Here is a 16,096-nt window from a genome sequence, read left to right on the forward strand (position 1 = left end):
TCAGGTGTGCATTACTCGAACGTTCACAGTGATTAATTACCATAGACATACCGCAATGGCATCCCGATTTTTCGGTTAACAGTAGCAGCTGCCCACAGTCCTATCAGAAGCGACTGTTTGTATGTTTACAGCCCAGTAGCCGCACCGACGGCGAGAGACGTCATCAGAATTAGCAGTCTCATTGGGCCAGTACGAAACTTTTACAATGTTTACCGGCGAGGTCAGCTCACCACCGAGGTAGCCTCAGCTGGACTCCCTACGCTTTCTTCTTTCCTTTTGCTTCATGTTGCAGTGTAACTCACTGTGGGTTTTATCACGCATTTGCTCAAAAAGACTTGAGTCCCTCGTGAGGGAATGAGCAGGCAGAATATATTTTGTGTGTGTTCAGAGATTCCGCCGTAAACTTTTTGGCAGGTGAGAACAGATCAGCGCTTTTTAGTGCAAAGCCACTCTCTGCCACTCAGTGCCTTCATTGCTGCTTTATTTGTGGCGAGGAACCGCATGTCAACCACACTCGCGCATCGGTCGACAATTTCAGTTCGATTATTTCTAAAATGGTCTCAACATTTGTTTTCTCCCGGCGCTGAACGTTCCCACACAAGCACAAAGGGACAGAAGTGCAACTACTGCCTCGGAAGTGTACAGAACAACGAATGGCAGCGCCTATGCTACTTACCTAACGAGATACCCTGGGTAAACACTGCTACAGCTAAGAGGAAAATACAGCTGAGATGCGGATCCCAGAGATTAAAGCGAGAGGAGAGAGGTATTCCGTTTGCATCATAGGGAATTCCAGCTTTTCTGGCTGCAGTTATTTGACTGTGACGCAGTACTTGGCAGGTAGACTGTGATGAGACAGGCTAAGTGTGTGCCGCTCCAAGAGATGAGAGTACAGAATGCCTGGGGTCGTCATTCACGGCCCAGCCTGGACTGGAGATCTGAAGGCACCAAGAAATGCTCCCACAGGCGGCCGCTCCAGCATAGGGCTGCGTCTGGAGCGCCCTGCCGCCTGCAGCACAGATGCCTCTCGGCCAGCCTGGAGTCTCCTCTCCAGCCCCGCACTGCCAGCTCTGACACCAACGTAAGACTGTATCTGCACTGACGATCTGCAAAGATCTATGACTGCGGGTCCAAATGTCTTATTCCCAATCTTGCCAATCAAACAAGTTAACGACAAGTGTGATTTTCACTTAAATATTACTGTCTGCGGCTAGCCAGGTACGTCGCACGTTCCTGTGGTAGCGGTGCTAGCTCTGTCAACCTGGGGCAGAACAGCATGGATGACATGCGACGTTAAATTATTTTGTTGAAAGGATGTCGAAAATATCGCAAGCGAGCTGTCTCAAGGATTTAGAAATGTAACAGCTGCGATCAGTGTAACCAATTACGTATTGTATACCATGTGGCTCCCCATGAGTTGGGCGAGAATGCAACGTGGCATTCTCCGCTCAGCTCAGGGCCTCGATGTACGGATCGTCCACACCGATGCTGCAGTCAGAACTTCGGCTCATACGGAATGACGGCACAGTGTCCAGTGTTGTAGTGTCGGCGCAGCTCTTCCCGCTTCATCGTGAAGGGGAGCCGCAGTAACTGCCGCCATGCTGACAGTCAGCTGACTTGCTGACCGTTTGCTTACAAAAGTGTGCAGCACACCTCACGCCGTGTCGATTATCGTTGGCTGTTTCTCTCTTACAGTTTCACTTTCAGTAGCTGCTAGTACTGATGTGCATATGAGGTGTCCATGGAAGCTCGTGAGTCAGAGTCCAGACCTCGAGGTGAGTGAAGGGGGTTTTGCAGATTGGTCACCGAAGTTGGTAAAGTGTGCCAGCCGGGAGCAGCCGCCCCCCGCGGTCTTAGCTGCGCAGCGCCTGGCAGACCGCCTCAGGGACACCGGACTGCCGCCGCCACCTCCACGTGGAGCGCAGGAGGGAGAGGGGTGCGCCGGCGCCCTGGCGCAGCTCCGTCGCCTCACTGGGGGCGAAATCTGGGAACTCGTCGAGGAGCTTGACTGCCGGGTCGCTGCCGACTGTATCGACTATCACTGTGTACCGAGGTATGTAGGTCACTCGAAGCCATGACTACTAACCGTACAGCTAATTCTTTCCTTAATTTTATTCTCAATGAAGTCACCTGCTTTTCCTCTTTTGCGATACTAACTATCTGCCAATAAGGGCAATTTGTGAGACCCAAAGAGGAAGCGCGCTAATACCCTCTGCCACCGCCTCTTCTGTTGACACTTTCCACCTAGCAGTCAATGGAATGTGCCTCGTGGCATACGTCTGTCTCCGCTCTCTGTCCCTGCATATCGCTACAGCAGACAGTAAATCATCTGATGATGACAGTGAAATACTGAAAGCGGTAACTAACAATAAAAGCTTTTGATCGAGACTGCTTGCCTTACTGAAACTGAAATTATAAACCTATTTTCCAACCGTATTATCAAAAATCAATAAAAGTACAGCGTCGTTTGAGATGACAACAGCTGTAGCTCGATATCGTTGTTAGTTGTAAATTAGTTCAAAATTGAACAATAAACTCTGCAAGTGGCTAAATTAACTACTTTTCGAAAGAAGCAATAATAGGATTAACACCCTGCACCACCAGATTACAGTAATACCATACAACATCTGCTGTATATATGTAATTAAAATCTCTAACATGGCAGACGTCAGCAACAGTGAAATTATGGAAGCCATAGGAATCGTACAGCCAACCAGTGGCACGTCAGATGTTTACTCATATTTTTACCTTGCTACTGACTGGTTTGATGCGGCCCGCCACGAATTCCTTTCCTGTGCTAACCTCTTCATCTCAGAGTAGTACTTGCAACCTACATCCTCAATTATTTGCTTGGTGTATTACAATCTCTGTCTTCCTCTACAGTTTTGGCCCTCTACAGCTCCCTCTAGTACCATGGAAGTCATTCCCTCATGTCTTAGCAGATGTCCTACCATCCTGTCCCTTCTCCTTATCAGCGTTTTCCACATATTCCTGTCCTTTCCGATTCTGTGTAGAACCTCCTCATTCCTTACCTTATCAGTCCACCTAATTTTCAACATTCTTCTATAGTACCACATCTCAAATGCTTCGATTCTCTTCTGTTCCGGTTTTCCCACAGTCCTTGTTTCACTACCATACAATGCTGTACTCCAGACGTACATCCTCAGAAATTTCTTCCACAAATTAAGGCCGGTATTTGATATTAGTAGACTTCTCTTGGCCAGAAATGCCTCTTTTGCCATAGCGAGTCTGCTTTTGATGTCCTCGTTGCTCTGTCCGTCATTGTTTATTTTACTGCCTAGGTAGCAGAATTCCTTAACTTCATTGACTTCATGACCATCAATCCTGATGTTAAGTTTCTCGCTGTTCTCATTTCTACTACTTCTCATTACCTTCGTCTTTCTCCGATTTACTCTCAAACCATACCGTGTACTCATTAGACTGTTCATTCCGTTCAGCAGATCACTTAATTCTTCTTCACTTAGCAATGTCATCAGCGAATCGTACCATTGATATCCTTTCACCTTGTATTTTAATTCCACTGCTGAACCTCTCTTTTACTTCCAACATTGCTTCCTCGATGTTCAGATTGAAGTATAGGGGCGAAAGGCTACAGCCTTGTCTTACTCCCTTCTTAATACGAGCACTTCGTTCTTGATTGTCCACTCTTATTATTCCCTCTTGGTTGTTGTACATATTGTATATGATCCGTCTCTCCCCATAGCTTACCCCTACTTATTTCAGAATCTTGAACAGCTTGCACCATTCTATATTGTCGAACGCTTGTTCCAGGTCGACAAATCCTATGAACGTGTCTTGATTTTTCTTTAGCCTAGCTTCCATTGTTAGCCGTAACGTCAGAATTGCCTCTCTCGTGCCTGATCGTCACCTAGCGCATTCTCAATTTCCTCTTCCATTCTTCTGTATATTATTCTTGTAAGCAGCTTCGATGCTCTTGCCGTCTTCGGAATTGTGTGGATGATGCTTTTCCGAAAGTCGTTTTGTTGTCACTTCCCCTAATGACTTTAGAAATTCTGATGGAATGTTATCTCTCCCTTCTGCCTTATTTGACCGTAAGTCCTCCAAAGCTCTTTTAAATACCGAGTCTAATACTGGATCCCCTATCTCTTCTAAATCGACCCCTATTTCTCCTTCTATCACATCAGACAAATCTTGACCCTCATAGCGGCTTTCAATGTATTCTTTCCACCTATCTGCTATCTCCTCTGCATTTAACAGTGGAATTCCCGTTGCACTCTTAATGTTACCACCGTTGCTTTTAATGTCACCAAAGGTTGTTTTGACTTTCCTGTATGCTGAGTCTGTCCTTCCGACAATCATATCTTTTTCGATGTCTTCACATTTTTCCTGCAGCCATTTCGTCTTAGCTTTCCGGCACTTCCTATTTATTTCATTCCTCAGCTACTTGTATTTCTGTATTCCTGATTTTCACGGAACATGTTTGTACTTCCTCCTTTCATCAATCAACTGAAGTATTTCTTCTGTTGCCCATTGTTTCTTCGCAGCTACCTTCTTTGTACCTATGTTTTCCTTCCCAACTTCTGTGATGTCCCTTTTTAGAAACATCCATTCCTCTTCAACTGTACTGCCTACTGCGCTATTCGTTATTGCTTTATCTATAGCGTTAGAGAACTTCAGACGTATCTCGTCATTCCTTAGAACTTCCGTATCCCACTTCTTTGAGTATTGATTCTTCCTGACTAATGTCTTGAACTTCAGCCTACTCTTCACCACTACTATATTGTGATCTGAGTCTATATCTGCTCCTGGGTACGCCTTACAATCCAGTATCTGATTTCGGAATCTCTGCCTGACCATGATGTAATCTAATTGAAATCTTCCCGTATCTCTCGGCCTTTTCCAAGTATACCTCCTCCTCTTGTGATTCTTGAACAGTGTATTCGCTATTACTAGCTGAAACTTGTTACAGAACTCAATTAGTCTTTCTCCTCTTTCATTCCTTGTGCCAAGCCCATATTCTCCTGTTACCTTTTCTTCTACTCCTTCCCCTACAACTTCATTCCAGTCACCCATGACTATTACATTTTCGTCCCCCTTTACATACTGCATTACCCTTTCAATATCCTCATACACTTTCTCTATCTGTTCATCTTCAGCTTGCGATGTCAGTATGTATACCTGAACTGTCGTTGCTGGTGTTGGTCTGCTGACGATTCTGATTAGAACAACCCGGTCACTGAACTGTTCACAGTAACACACCCTCTTCCCTACCTTCCTATTCATAACGAATCCTACACCTGTTGTACCATTTTCTGCTGCTGTTGATATTACCCGATACTCATCTGATCAGAAATCCTTGTCTTCCTTCCAATTAACTTCACTGACCCCTACTGTATCTAGATTGAGCCTTTGCATTTCCCTTTTCAGAATTTCTAGTTTCCCTACCACGTTCAAGCTTCTGACATTCCACGCCCCGACTCGTAGAACATTATCCTTTCGTTGATTAATCAATATTTTTCTCATGGTAACCTCCCCTTTGGCAGTCCTCTCCCGGAAAACCGAGTGGGGGAATATTGCGGAATCTTTTGCCAATGGAGAGATCATCATGACACTTCCTCAACTACAGGCCACATGTCCTGTGGATACATGTAACTTGTCTTTAATGCAGTGGTTTCCATTGCCTTCTGCATCCTCATGTCGTTTATCACTGCTGATTCTTCTACCTTTAGGGGCAATTTCCAACCCGTAGGACACGAGATTGCCCTGAACATCCGCTCCTCCGCCCTCTTTGACAAGGCCGTTGGCAGAATGGGCTGACTTCTTATGCCGGAAGTCTTCTGCAGCCAATGCTGATTATTTATCAAAATTTAGCCAGTGGCGGGGATCGAACCCGGGACCGAAGACGTTTTTGATTATGGATCAAAGGCGCTACCCCTAGTCCACTTTTTTTTTCGCTACCCCTATACCACTTTTTTTTTTTTTTTTTTTTTTTACCGGGACTCGAACCCGGGATCTGCTGCATACTTGGCAGACGCACTATCCATCTTTTTTTATATATATAATAAGGAAGGGAAAAATAAACATGTGCTCCGATTTGTAATGAAAAGAGAGTGAACATAGTATTTATGAGTTCTAGCCTGCCGTTGCGCAATATAAGAAAAGAAAGGAAATGTCTTCTTGAGGTGCACAAAAGACTATCACATCATTGTCGAAAGGAAAGTTGCTCCGCTGCTCTGCGAGAGAAGGAAAATGTTGAGAGGAAAATGGGAAGGAAAAAAAATGCCTTCTGCATTGGTGAGCATCTGAATAGTATCTTAAAATTCCGGCAAGAAATAAAGTCCCAGGAAGCAAATAGGATTCATACATACAGGCAACTGGCAACCTCTACTATCCAAATATCGTATTTGAAGCATTTAACCGTTAATTATGATTTTCAGCGTATTTCCAAATATCCTCCTGTAGTCACAATGTTGGCTTATGTTAAAGTGTTCAATTTCTATGTAAGAATAATAGTCTAGAAAAGTAGCATGCCTATTCTGCATAATAAACGATGCTGTGTGGCCCATGATCCACGTTGTGGCGTTGTTTTTTGCTCGTGGATACCTCAGTTTTTGTGGCTGAGTGATCTCTAAAAGTTCTACACCACTGGGCGTCGTACGGTCTATCACTGACAATCGTTGACGAAGAAATGTTGTAATTTCTTCTGCATGTCCGCAAGTGAACCTATGAAGGAGCGTATCGACTCTTCCGCATGCGTCACAGTTGGGCGTTGGTTGAAGGCCTATTTTATGTAGCTTTTCATTCGTTGCTACTTTATCGTTGACTGTGAGATACCAGTCTGCTATGACGCGTGATGGTAACATATCGTTGTGCACATTCCACCATATTATACTCCAATGTGTATGTGGATATTTTTCTTCAGACGATTCCTGTGGTTTGTTGTCATGAGAAGGTCATAAAGCTTCCTGTTCGTCAGGCTTCCTGTATCGACGATGTCGTGTCGAATGTAGCTCATTTCCATGTAGTATAGTCGCACATGTCGGTAAGAAAGTGGAATGCCGGCGATATTAGCGGGTGGGTCCAAGCTATGAGGTTTTCACCGCTGAATAAGGTTTCTGATGAGACTGGTCCTCCGGTTACGAAACTCCTTCCTGATGCGATTTAGGAGCAGGGTGACACATTTTTTGTGTACTTTAATGAAGTTAAGGCCACCTTTGGATGAAGGTAAGGTTAAGGTATCCAACTGAACTTTGAAAATATGCCCCCTAAAAATAAACCAACATAACGCTTGTTGTATACTCTTGGCTAGGTGGTCGGAGATTGGAAGAATTTGCGCCAAATAATTCATCTTGCTCGTAATGGCGATCTCGATGGTCTTAACTTTCTGTAGTATGTTCAAGTCACGGTAGGAGTGAAGCATCAAAGCAGCACGTAATTTATGAAGCATGTGTGACCAGTTCTTCGTCAGGAAATTGTCTGGTTTGGCTTCAAAAGTAACACCGAGTGTTGTGTGAGAATCCTTTTCCTTGCACCAGGTAACATGGGATATGTCGCCGATACCGCCACCGATTTGCAAAACTGTGGTTTTAGTTCTATTGAGTATTGCTCCTGAAAGAAACGTGAATGTTTGTAGAAGAGTTGCTGCTGACAGAAGTTGTTGCGATGATGACACAGTTACGCATATATCGTCAGCTTATGCAATGCATGGGATAGTGACAGACTCGACGCTACGCCCGATCCCGCTATGCACTAAGTTGTTCAGGAGCGGCTCTACTGCAATGGCGTACAAAATCATTGAGAGAGGACATCCTTGGCGGATGGGCTGCTCGATGGAAACTTCTTTTGTAAAATGGCCATTAATGAGAATCCGTGAAGAGGCGTTTGTAGTAAGTTTGCGAATTAATTCTATGAGATGAGGTCCAAATCCTAGTTTCTTCATGCTTTGAAAGAGGAAATCATGACGTACACGGTCATAAGCCTTCTCAAAATCTAGAAAGATGAGAGCGCCCTGTCCTTTAGTTTCAGCATATGAACAGATGATGTCCCTCAAATCGCAGGCAGCTGAGATTGCACTTCGACCTTGCACTGCACTGTACTGGTAACTGCCTAAAACCTTGTACATAACGGTTTGCATCCTTTGCTTAATCGATCTGGTGATTATTTTGAAGTCGGCATTCAGGAGTGTGATAGGTCGCATGTTTTCGACCTTCCTGCTGTTCCCTTTTTTCGGTAAGGGCAGGATGATACCTTCCGTAAATGCCTTGGGTATGACTTCCAGGTGCCAGAGTTCATTCGCTATCTCGAGGAGTGTCGGACCGAGGACGTTCCAGTATCGCTGGTAAAACTCAGCGCTGAGACCATCAGGTCCTGGTGATTTCCCTTTCTTTGCACTGTGAACCGCCAGTCGGATTTCGTCCTGTGTGAAAACAGATTCCAAATTTGCTTTATCCTGTTGTGACAAGCGACAGCTCAAGGTCCTAAGAAAATCCTCGCACGAGTGTTCATCAACGAGTTGCTTCTTGTAAAGTTGACTATAATAGTCGTAGACGTGCGAGATGATGTCACGTTGCTTCGTGATGGCATTCTCAGCGTGATCAACGACGGCTTCAATCAACATGGCTTTACACCGTTTCGTCGTTCTCAGGATGTGATACAGAGAGGCCCGTTCTTCGGCGGCAACGTCCTTAGGGTGGGCTCGCACGATGATGCCATGCATTCGTTGGCGTTGTATCGCCGTGATTTTCGCTTTATATCGTTTGATCTTTACGTCGATGTCTCGAGAAGGATTGTTAGTGCGACTGTACAGTTCTCTCAAACAGCGATAATAAAATTCAATAGTCTGTTTCTGCCAAAAGCTTTTTTGTCGGGCGTAGCTCATGACGGTCAGGCGTAATTTAGGCTTAGCACACTGAATCCACCACTGTAGAACGCTAGCGTGACGACGTCGGTGCCGCTGGAGCTGTTGCCACGTTAAGTTCACCTCCTCTTCAAGTTGGGCATCCTGCAGAAGGCTGACATTCAATTTCCAGTAGCCCTTCCCGCGGTAAATTTGCTGGCGGTGTAGGTTGAGGTAACACTGATATGCACAATGGTCGGAGATATTGACAGGAGCTATGTCACAGTTCACAGTGTGTCGCTGGAGGGCCTCGGATACATAGATCCTATCCAGCCGACTGGCAGAATGACTGGTTGCGAAGGTGTACGCTACCCGTTCACCGTGCAGTTGTTCCCATGTATCGTGAAGACGCATGCCATGAATTAAATGTTCAAGTTCGATACATCTGTTCGTGTTAGGAGTTTGGTCTCTGTCATTGAGCACACAATTGAAGTCCCCACCAAGGATGAGATGTTCACGATAACCGCTAAGAAGAATGGGAACCTCGGTTTTATAAAACTTTGAACGATCTCTCTTATGAGTGCTACCTGAGGGGGCGTACACGATAACAATCTGCACACCATTCACTCGAAGAGAAATGCCACGACCACTGGGCAGCCGCTGCACATCCGTAAAGGGTATACCGTCGCGCAGAAGGATGGCAGTGCCTACAGCATCCTGAAGATTGATGTTATCAATAAGAACGTAACCGGGCACTTCTAAGGCTGTGACTACCTCCTGTAGGAGGGCAATGTCAGCGCTGGTACCATACAAGAAATCATTTAGCGAACGGAGTTTCACCGCACTTTGAATTCTATTGACGTTAAGTGTGGTAATGTTGTAGGTTTGGCTGTCACCCATGATGGTTCAGAGGATAATGAGCTCTGAGTTTCGCATCGTCCTTCTCTCCGCCTTTGAACCAAACACGTTGGTAACGTTTGGAGTACGAAACGAAATGTCAAAACCAATAACGGGCCAGGGAGGGGAAGATCGCAGCGCGATGGCCATGCGCGAGAGCAGCTACTGCTGCATCTCCTCGTTCTGCTGCCACCACGGCTCATTGCTGTCGGGGTGCTGCGCGGTGCGCGCGCCGCCCTGCCCGCCACCGCCGGCTGAGTCTGTCAACGTGGTCGCATCCGCCTGGCCACCACGCGGGGCTGCGACTGACGTCAGCGAGTTCCTGCGGGAGCGCTGCTGCAGCTGCTCGCTGCTCTGCTCGCTCTTACTCTTGGCCGTTACGGTGCTCTGATCCCTTTCAGCGCTCAGTAGTGCCTTCAGGTGTTTGGTTTGTTCACGAATGCGTTCTTGCCTCGCGGTGTCCTCACAGCGCACGGAGCAAGAAGATTGAGGTTCAGTCTCGCTGCCACTTTTTGACATGTGCACGGGTCCTAAATCATACGACTTTTCCTCTTTGCTACTATTCCCTTTGCTTCTCCTTCGGCGGCCTTTCTTCGTGTCTGCTACAGTCTCTACCGATAGGGGTGGTTCAGGCAAACTGGTCTGCACCCGCTCCTGTATCTCACACGGCTTAGTTTCAGAGGTGGCTGGCGCATCGTTGGTATCCAGCGGTAACTGCCCCGGTGAGGATGACGGTGCCGAATCGACGTCCGTCGTACCGCGAATGTCTTTGGCAGTGCATTCCACCTGAACTGGCATCTCCGCCTCGCTGACATGTTCCGGCTGCCGGGGTGGTGGTACAGTCCCCGCGACCACCTCACTCAATAGTGGTACTAGCTTTTCAGTACCGTCTGCAGGACGTTCCCGTGGAAGTTGAAATGGACGTCTACGTGTACAGTTCATCCGCAGATGTTCAGTCGAATGGCAGATCGAACAGGTAGGGGGTTGACCAATGTAAGTTACCTGTGCACGACAGCCGCCAATGGCAACATACGAAGGTATATGCTTTTTCAAATCTACACGTACACTGCGCACCCCGCTGTTAACTTGGTAGCGATAGGCACTCGACCATTTTTCATTTGTAACTGACAAAACAGCGCCGTACAGTGACAGAGAACGTGCAATCAGATCATTAGGGCACTCAGGTGGCACATTAAATACCCTGACGGTTCTTACTCCGTATCCCGAAGGCACGATTTGGACATTACTAATACTGCCATCATTATGACGGAATGGTCTCACACCAACATGCTCATCAGCGAATTTGTCGTAAGTGTCACTCGAAATAAATTTGATAAATAACGAGTACTGCACGAAGTCCAACTGGAATGTGTCGACTATATCTTCAGGCAATTTCAAATCCTCAAAGATCCACTCATGAATTTCAAACGCCGTCGGTCGCAAGCCAGCGCGATCGAAACCACACTGAACGCTGTTCGCTCTGTTAATTGTCGACATCTTATTTACAACAGTTATACAGAAACAAACGTTAACAGCGCTCGCACACGCTGCTCAGCTCTCCACCTCAGCACTGCTCGCGACGTAAACACTGGCCCGCGCTACCGCCCGTCACCGCGCGATGTGCACTGGCCGAGTGCCGGAACACGACTATTCTAGACCACAGGTTTTAATACAAGAGTTTATAGGAGTTTCAATCTGCTGCCTGAGCCTTTTTAGCCTCTGAAGATGTCTCCAGCATTTGGAGGCGAAACGTTAGAGACGTTTCCATTTCTTTATTTTTTTTCATTTTTTTATTTATTTATGTTTTTTTTTGTTGAGTCGTATGTCTTCTTATTTGTTCGATGTGGTCCACTACAAATTCCCCTCCTATGCCAACCTCTTTACCTGAGAGCAGCACTTGCGACCTAACTCCTCAGTTATTTGCTGGATGTACTCTCCAATTTTTTACCATGGAATTCATTCCGTGATGTCTTAGCAGATGTCCTATCATCGTGTCCCTTCCACATATTCCTTTCCTCTTCCATTCTGCGCAGAACCTCCTCATTCTATACTTTGTAAGTTGACTTAATTTTCAGCATTCGCCTGTAGTACATCATCTCAAATGCTTTGATTTCTCTTCTTTTCCGGTTTTCCCACGGACCATGTTTCACTACCATTCAAGGTTCTGCTCCAAAACGTACATTCTCAGAAAATTCTTCGTAAAATTAAGGTCCATCTTTGATGCTAATAGACTTCTCTTGGGCAGGAATGCTTTTTTTCGCCGGTGCTAATCTGCTTTCGCTGTCCTCCTTGCTCTATCTGTCATTTGTTATTTTGCTGCCTAGGTAGTAGAATTCCTTAATTTGATATACTTCGTGAGAATTAATCCTGATGTTATGTTCATCTCTGTTCTCATTTCTGCTACTTCCAACTCCTTTCGTATTTCTTCGTTTTTTTTCTCAACCCATATTTTGTACTCATTTAGACTGTCCATTCCATTCAGCCCATCATGTAATTCTTCTTCACTTTCACTTTCAGGATAGCAATGTCATCAGCGAATCGTATCACTCATGCCCTTTCAACTTGAATTTTAATCCCACTCCAGAACCTTTCTTGTATTTCCATCATGTACGTACTGAAAATACGAGCGAAACACTACATCCCTGCCTACATCCTTTTTAATCCGAGCACTTCATTCTAGGTCATCCACTCTTATTGTTCCCTCTTGGCTTTTGTACATATTGTGTATTACCTGTCTCTCTCTACAGCTTACCCCTGTTTGTCTCAGAATTTCTCACACTTTGCGCCATTTCACATTGCTCAACATCTTTTTGAGGTCGACAAATCCTATAAACGTAACTTTATTGTTCTTTAGTCTTGCTTCTGTCACGGACAGCAACGTCGGAATTGCCTCTCTGTTGCATTTACCTTTCCCAAGGACAAATTGATAGTCATTTAACTCATCCTCAATTTTCTTTTCCGTTCTCCAAATATATTATTCTTGTCAGCAATTTACATGCATAAGCTATTAAGCAGACTGTTCGATAATTGTCGCACTTGTCAGCTCTTGCAGTCTTAGGAATTGTGTAGATGATATTTTTCCGAAAGCTAGATGGTATGTCGGCGGACTCATACATTTTACACACCAACATGAATAGTCGCTTTGCCGCCAGTTCCCCCAACGATTTTAGACATCCTGATGGAAAGTTATCTACTCCTTGTGCCTTATTTGATCTTAAGTCCTCCAAAGCTCTTTTAAATTCTGATTCTATTACTGGATCTCCTATCTCTTCTAAATCGACTCTTCTTTCTTCTTCTATCACATCAGACAAATCTTCCCTCCTCATGGAGGCCTTCAATGTACTCATTCCATATATCCACCTCCTCCTCCTTTTTTGACGGTTAAATTCCCACTGCACTCTTAATATTACCACCCTTTGCTAACAATTTCACTCAAGATTGCTTCGACTTTCTTATGCGCTGGCTCAGTCTTTCCAACAATCATATCTTTTTCGATTTTTGCACATTCTTCAGGCAGCCATGTCGTCTTAGCTTTCCTACACATCCTGTCTATTTCATCTCTCAGTGACTAGCATTTCTGTATTCCTGAATTTCCCTGAACATTTTTGAACTTCCTTCTTTCTTCACGGGTAATAAAAGAAATACTTCAGTTATTTATTTTAATTCACATAGTTTCTTTGCAGTTACTTTCTTTGTACCAATGTTTTTCTTTCCAACTTGTAATATTGTCCTTTTCAGAGATAACTATTCCTTTTCAAGTGGGCTGCCTACTGGATTATTTCTTGTTGCTGTACCCATAGCCTTGCAGATCTCCAAGAGTATCTCGTCATTCCTTAGTACTTCTGTATCTGACACATTTGCGTATCGATTCTTTCTGACTTATCTCTTAAACTTCAACGTAGTGTTTATCATTACTACATTGTGATATGAGTCTATATCTGCACCTGCGTATGCCTTACAATCCACTATATCCTTTTTAGAATTTCTGTCGGACCATGATGTAATCTAACTGTAGTTACCCATATCACCCAGCCTTCTCCAATTATACATCCTCCTCTTGTGATTAAGAGTATTCGCTATTACTAGCCGAAATTTATTACAGAACTGAGTTATTCTTTCTTCTCTCTCATTCCCTAACGCAACCCCACATTATCCAGTAACCATTTCTTCCACTTTTACCCCTACAACTGCATTCCTGTCTCTCATATGTATTGACGTTTCATCGGCCGTTACGTACTGTATTACCCTTTCAATACTTTCATATACTTTTTCTGCCATCTTAAGCTTCCGACGTCGGCATGTACTATCCGATCTATTGTTGTCGGTGTTGGTTTGCTGTCGATTGCGATAAGCGTAACTGTATCGCTGAACTGTTCACTGGAACACACTCTCTGCTCTAACTTCCTAAAGAATCCTACTCCCGTTATACTGTTTTCTGCTACTGTTGATATTACCATAACAGCAGGCAAAATACGACCGTCCCGCCCCACAGCAGAACCCATGGATAGTGACCTGCAACAGTGCCTGGTCACCTACACAGCCCTGTACGACGATACCCAATCGACATTCGAAACCTGTACTCGCCGGTGAACACAAGCCCAGTCCACTGATTCACGTTCCGTTTCACGTGTCCCCTTAGCCAATATCTTCGCACTACAAGGACCCAGGTTGTTTTTTTATTGTTGTTCGTAGAGGTCGCCTAGAGACCAAATTCATTGAGTGAAACTGGCTACTTACTGACTGTGTCGACGATCCTCCGTGTTGACACCAAACAGAGGGGGTACTTTTACAAATAGAGACTCCAGCGAATCACAAGCGGAACTGAGCCCACAGGGTTCTACCTCCATGATACAGAGGCCCCTGGATAGGACCAAAATTTCCTGCAGCTACTTCCTTAATTACCTTGGTGTCTCCTCTTCCTGTCACTGTCATTTATGCACCACTGCGCGGACCTGTAAAAGTCGTTTGCTTCTATTCTAAATCAACTGCACTACATTCCTGCAAAAACCTGTGGAGCAAATGTAGACAAACAAAACAATGCTGCAATTTTTCTTTGTTACTGAGCTGTCGCGTATTGCGCTAAAGCATGGGAGAATGGCACTCATGCAGTTAAGACGTAAGGAGCCATGTTGACTATTAATGACATTGCTACAACAGCTCCCACTTAGGGGTTGCATGTTATGTCAAATTTTGTCTCTGCTAATCTCACAATCAAGGATGCCACTGTACTAATTCCTAAGACAGAGTGCAATAAATATTCAGTCCAACTGAGTAAGGTAGCGCAGTATGGTCTTTCTTGTCATGAAAGACCAAGATTCAGCCTCATCCAAATGGCACAAGAGAGACATGGCAACCTCTTGAAAACGTGGTATTATAGTGGAAGCGCTGCTCATGATTATGGCGCCAAGGAGCAGACGGTGAGCCATGTTGTGGGGGAGTGCCCACTCCATGCCTTTGAAGGCTTGTCCAGTCATATTTCTGGCTGCTTGCTTGTATGTGAATTCTTGTATTTCATCAGAAATGATCAATTGTCCAGAATATGTTAGTAGACTCCCATACGAGCCGTAATGTACGCAACAATTCCTGTCTGACACCTCGATTCGTCTCTAATGGGCTGGCGACCTCTATCAATGGGAAACGTAAGAGCTGGAGTAGTGCAAGTTGAGTTTAGTTTTCACTATTCTAGTCTACAAAATACAGTCAAGTTTCAGAATATCATCTGTCACATAAGCTGACTCCATTTTATTTTGAAAGGTTGAACAACATGAAATGGAACATGACAACGCTGCCAACAGATGATCTGAGGCATCATATCCTGTCCCAGTCAGTGCATGCTGTTCGACAAATCACAAGAGCCACGGTCGGCATGGTGAATTGTGCGTGGTGGCGTCCTGTTCAGTTTGTGGATAAACCTGGTGAGTATATTACTGGGAAGTTTGTTATTGTTAAATATAGCGTAATGTGCTCATTTAGATTTTCTATAAAAACTCTCGTCGAAGTTAATCAACACATGGTGATGGAGTTGCACCGCATTTGAAAATTATGTCCTAATTAAAATGCATAGAAATAAAGACATAAGAACTAAATAATAATCACACTGGAGAAAAGAAACAGTTATCTAATCACAACCGATTGCATCTAACAAGAGAAGGGCGCCAACCTGGTCTCATATACGAGACGCAAACTTGCAAGGTGTGAGCCCCAGCTGTCTATGTTGCGCGGGGATTTGGACCGTGATTATGACTGTACGCAGGTAACACCTTCTCACCACATAGCTTTTTAACGCCCTTGTACCACTTGCTTCTGGCACGCTCCGCTGCGGTCGCCCATTGTCGGAGCTCGAACTACTGTACGGCACAGTGAGTAGGAGGTTCGTGTTTA

At 44.9% G+C, this 16,096-nt stretch overlaps 1 protein-coding gene across 1 annotated transcript in view; it reads left to right on the top strand.

Annotated features, from left to right (window-relative positions):
* Nucleotides 1-1,803: 1,803 nt before the first annotated feature.
* The window catches only part of LOC126295039 (uncharacterized), a 571,350-nt gene continuing 557,057 nt past the window's right edge, over nt 1,804-16,096 (top strand). Inside the window, exon 1 of the mRNA XM_049987289.1 lies at nt 1,804-2,053. The gene's annotated coding sequence lies outside the window, so the exon portion shown is untranslated. The remainder of the gene's footprint in view (nt 2,054-16,096) is intronic.

Source organism: Schistocerca gregaria, chromosome 11 (genome assembly GCF_023897955.1).
Source record: "Schistocerca gregaria isolate iqSchGreg1 chromosome 11, iqSchGreg1.2, whole genome shotgun sequence".
NCBI lineage: Eukaryota > Metazoa > Arthropoda > Insecta > Orthoptera > Acrididae > Schistocerca > Schistocerca gregaria.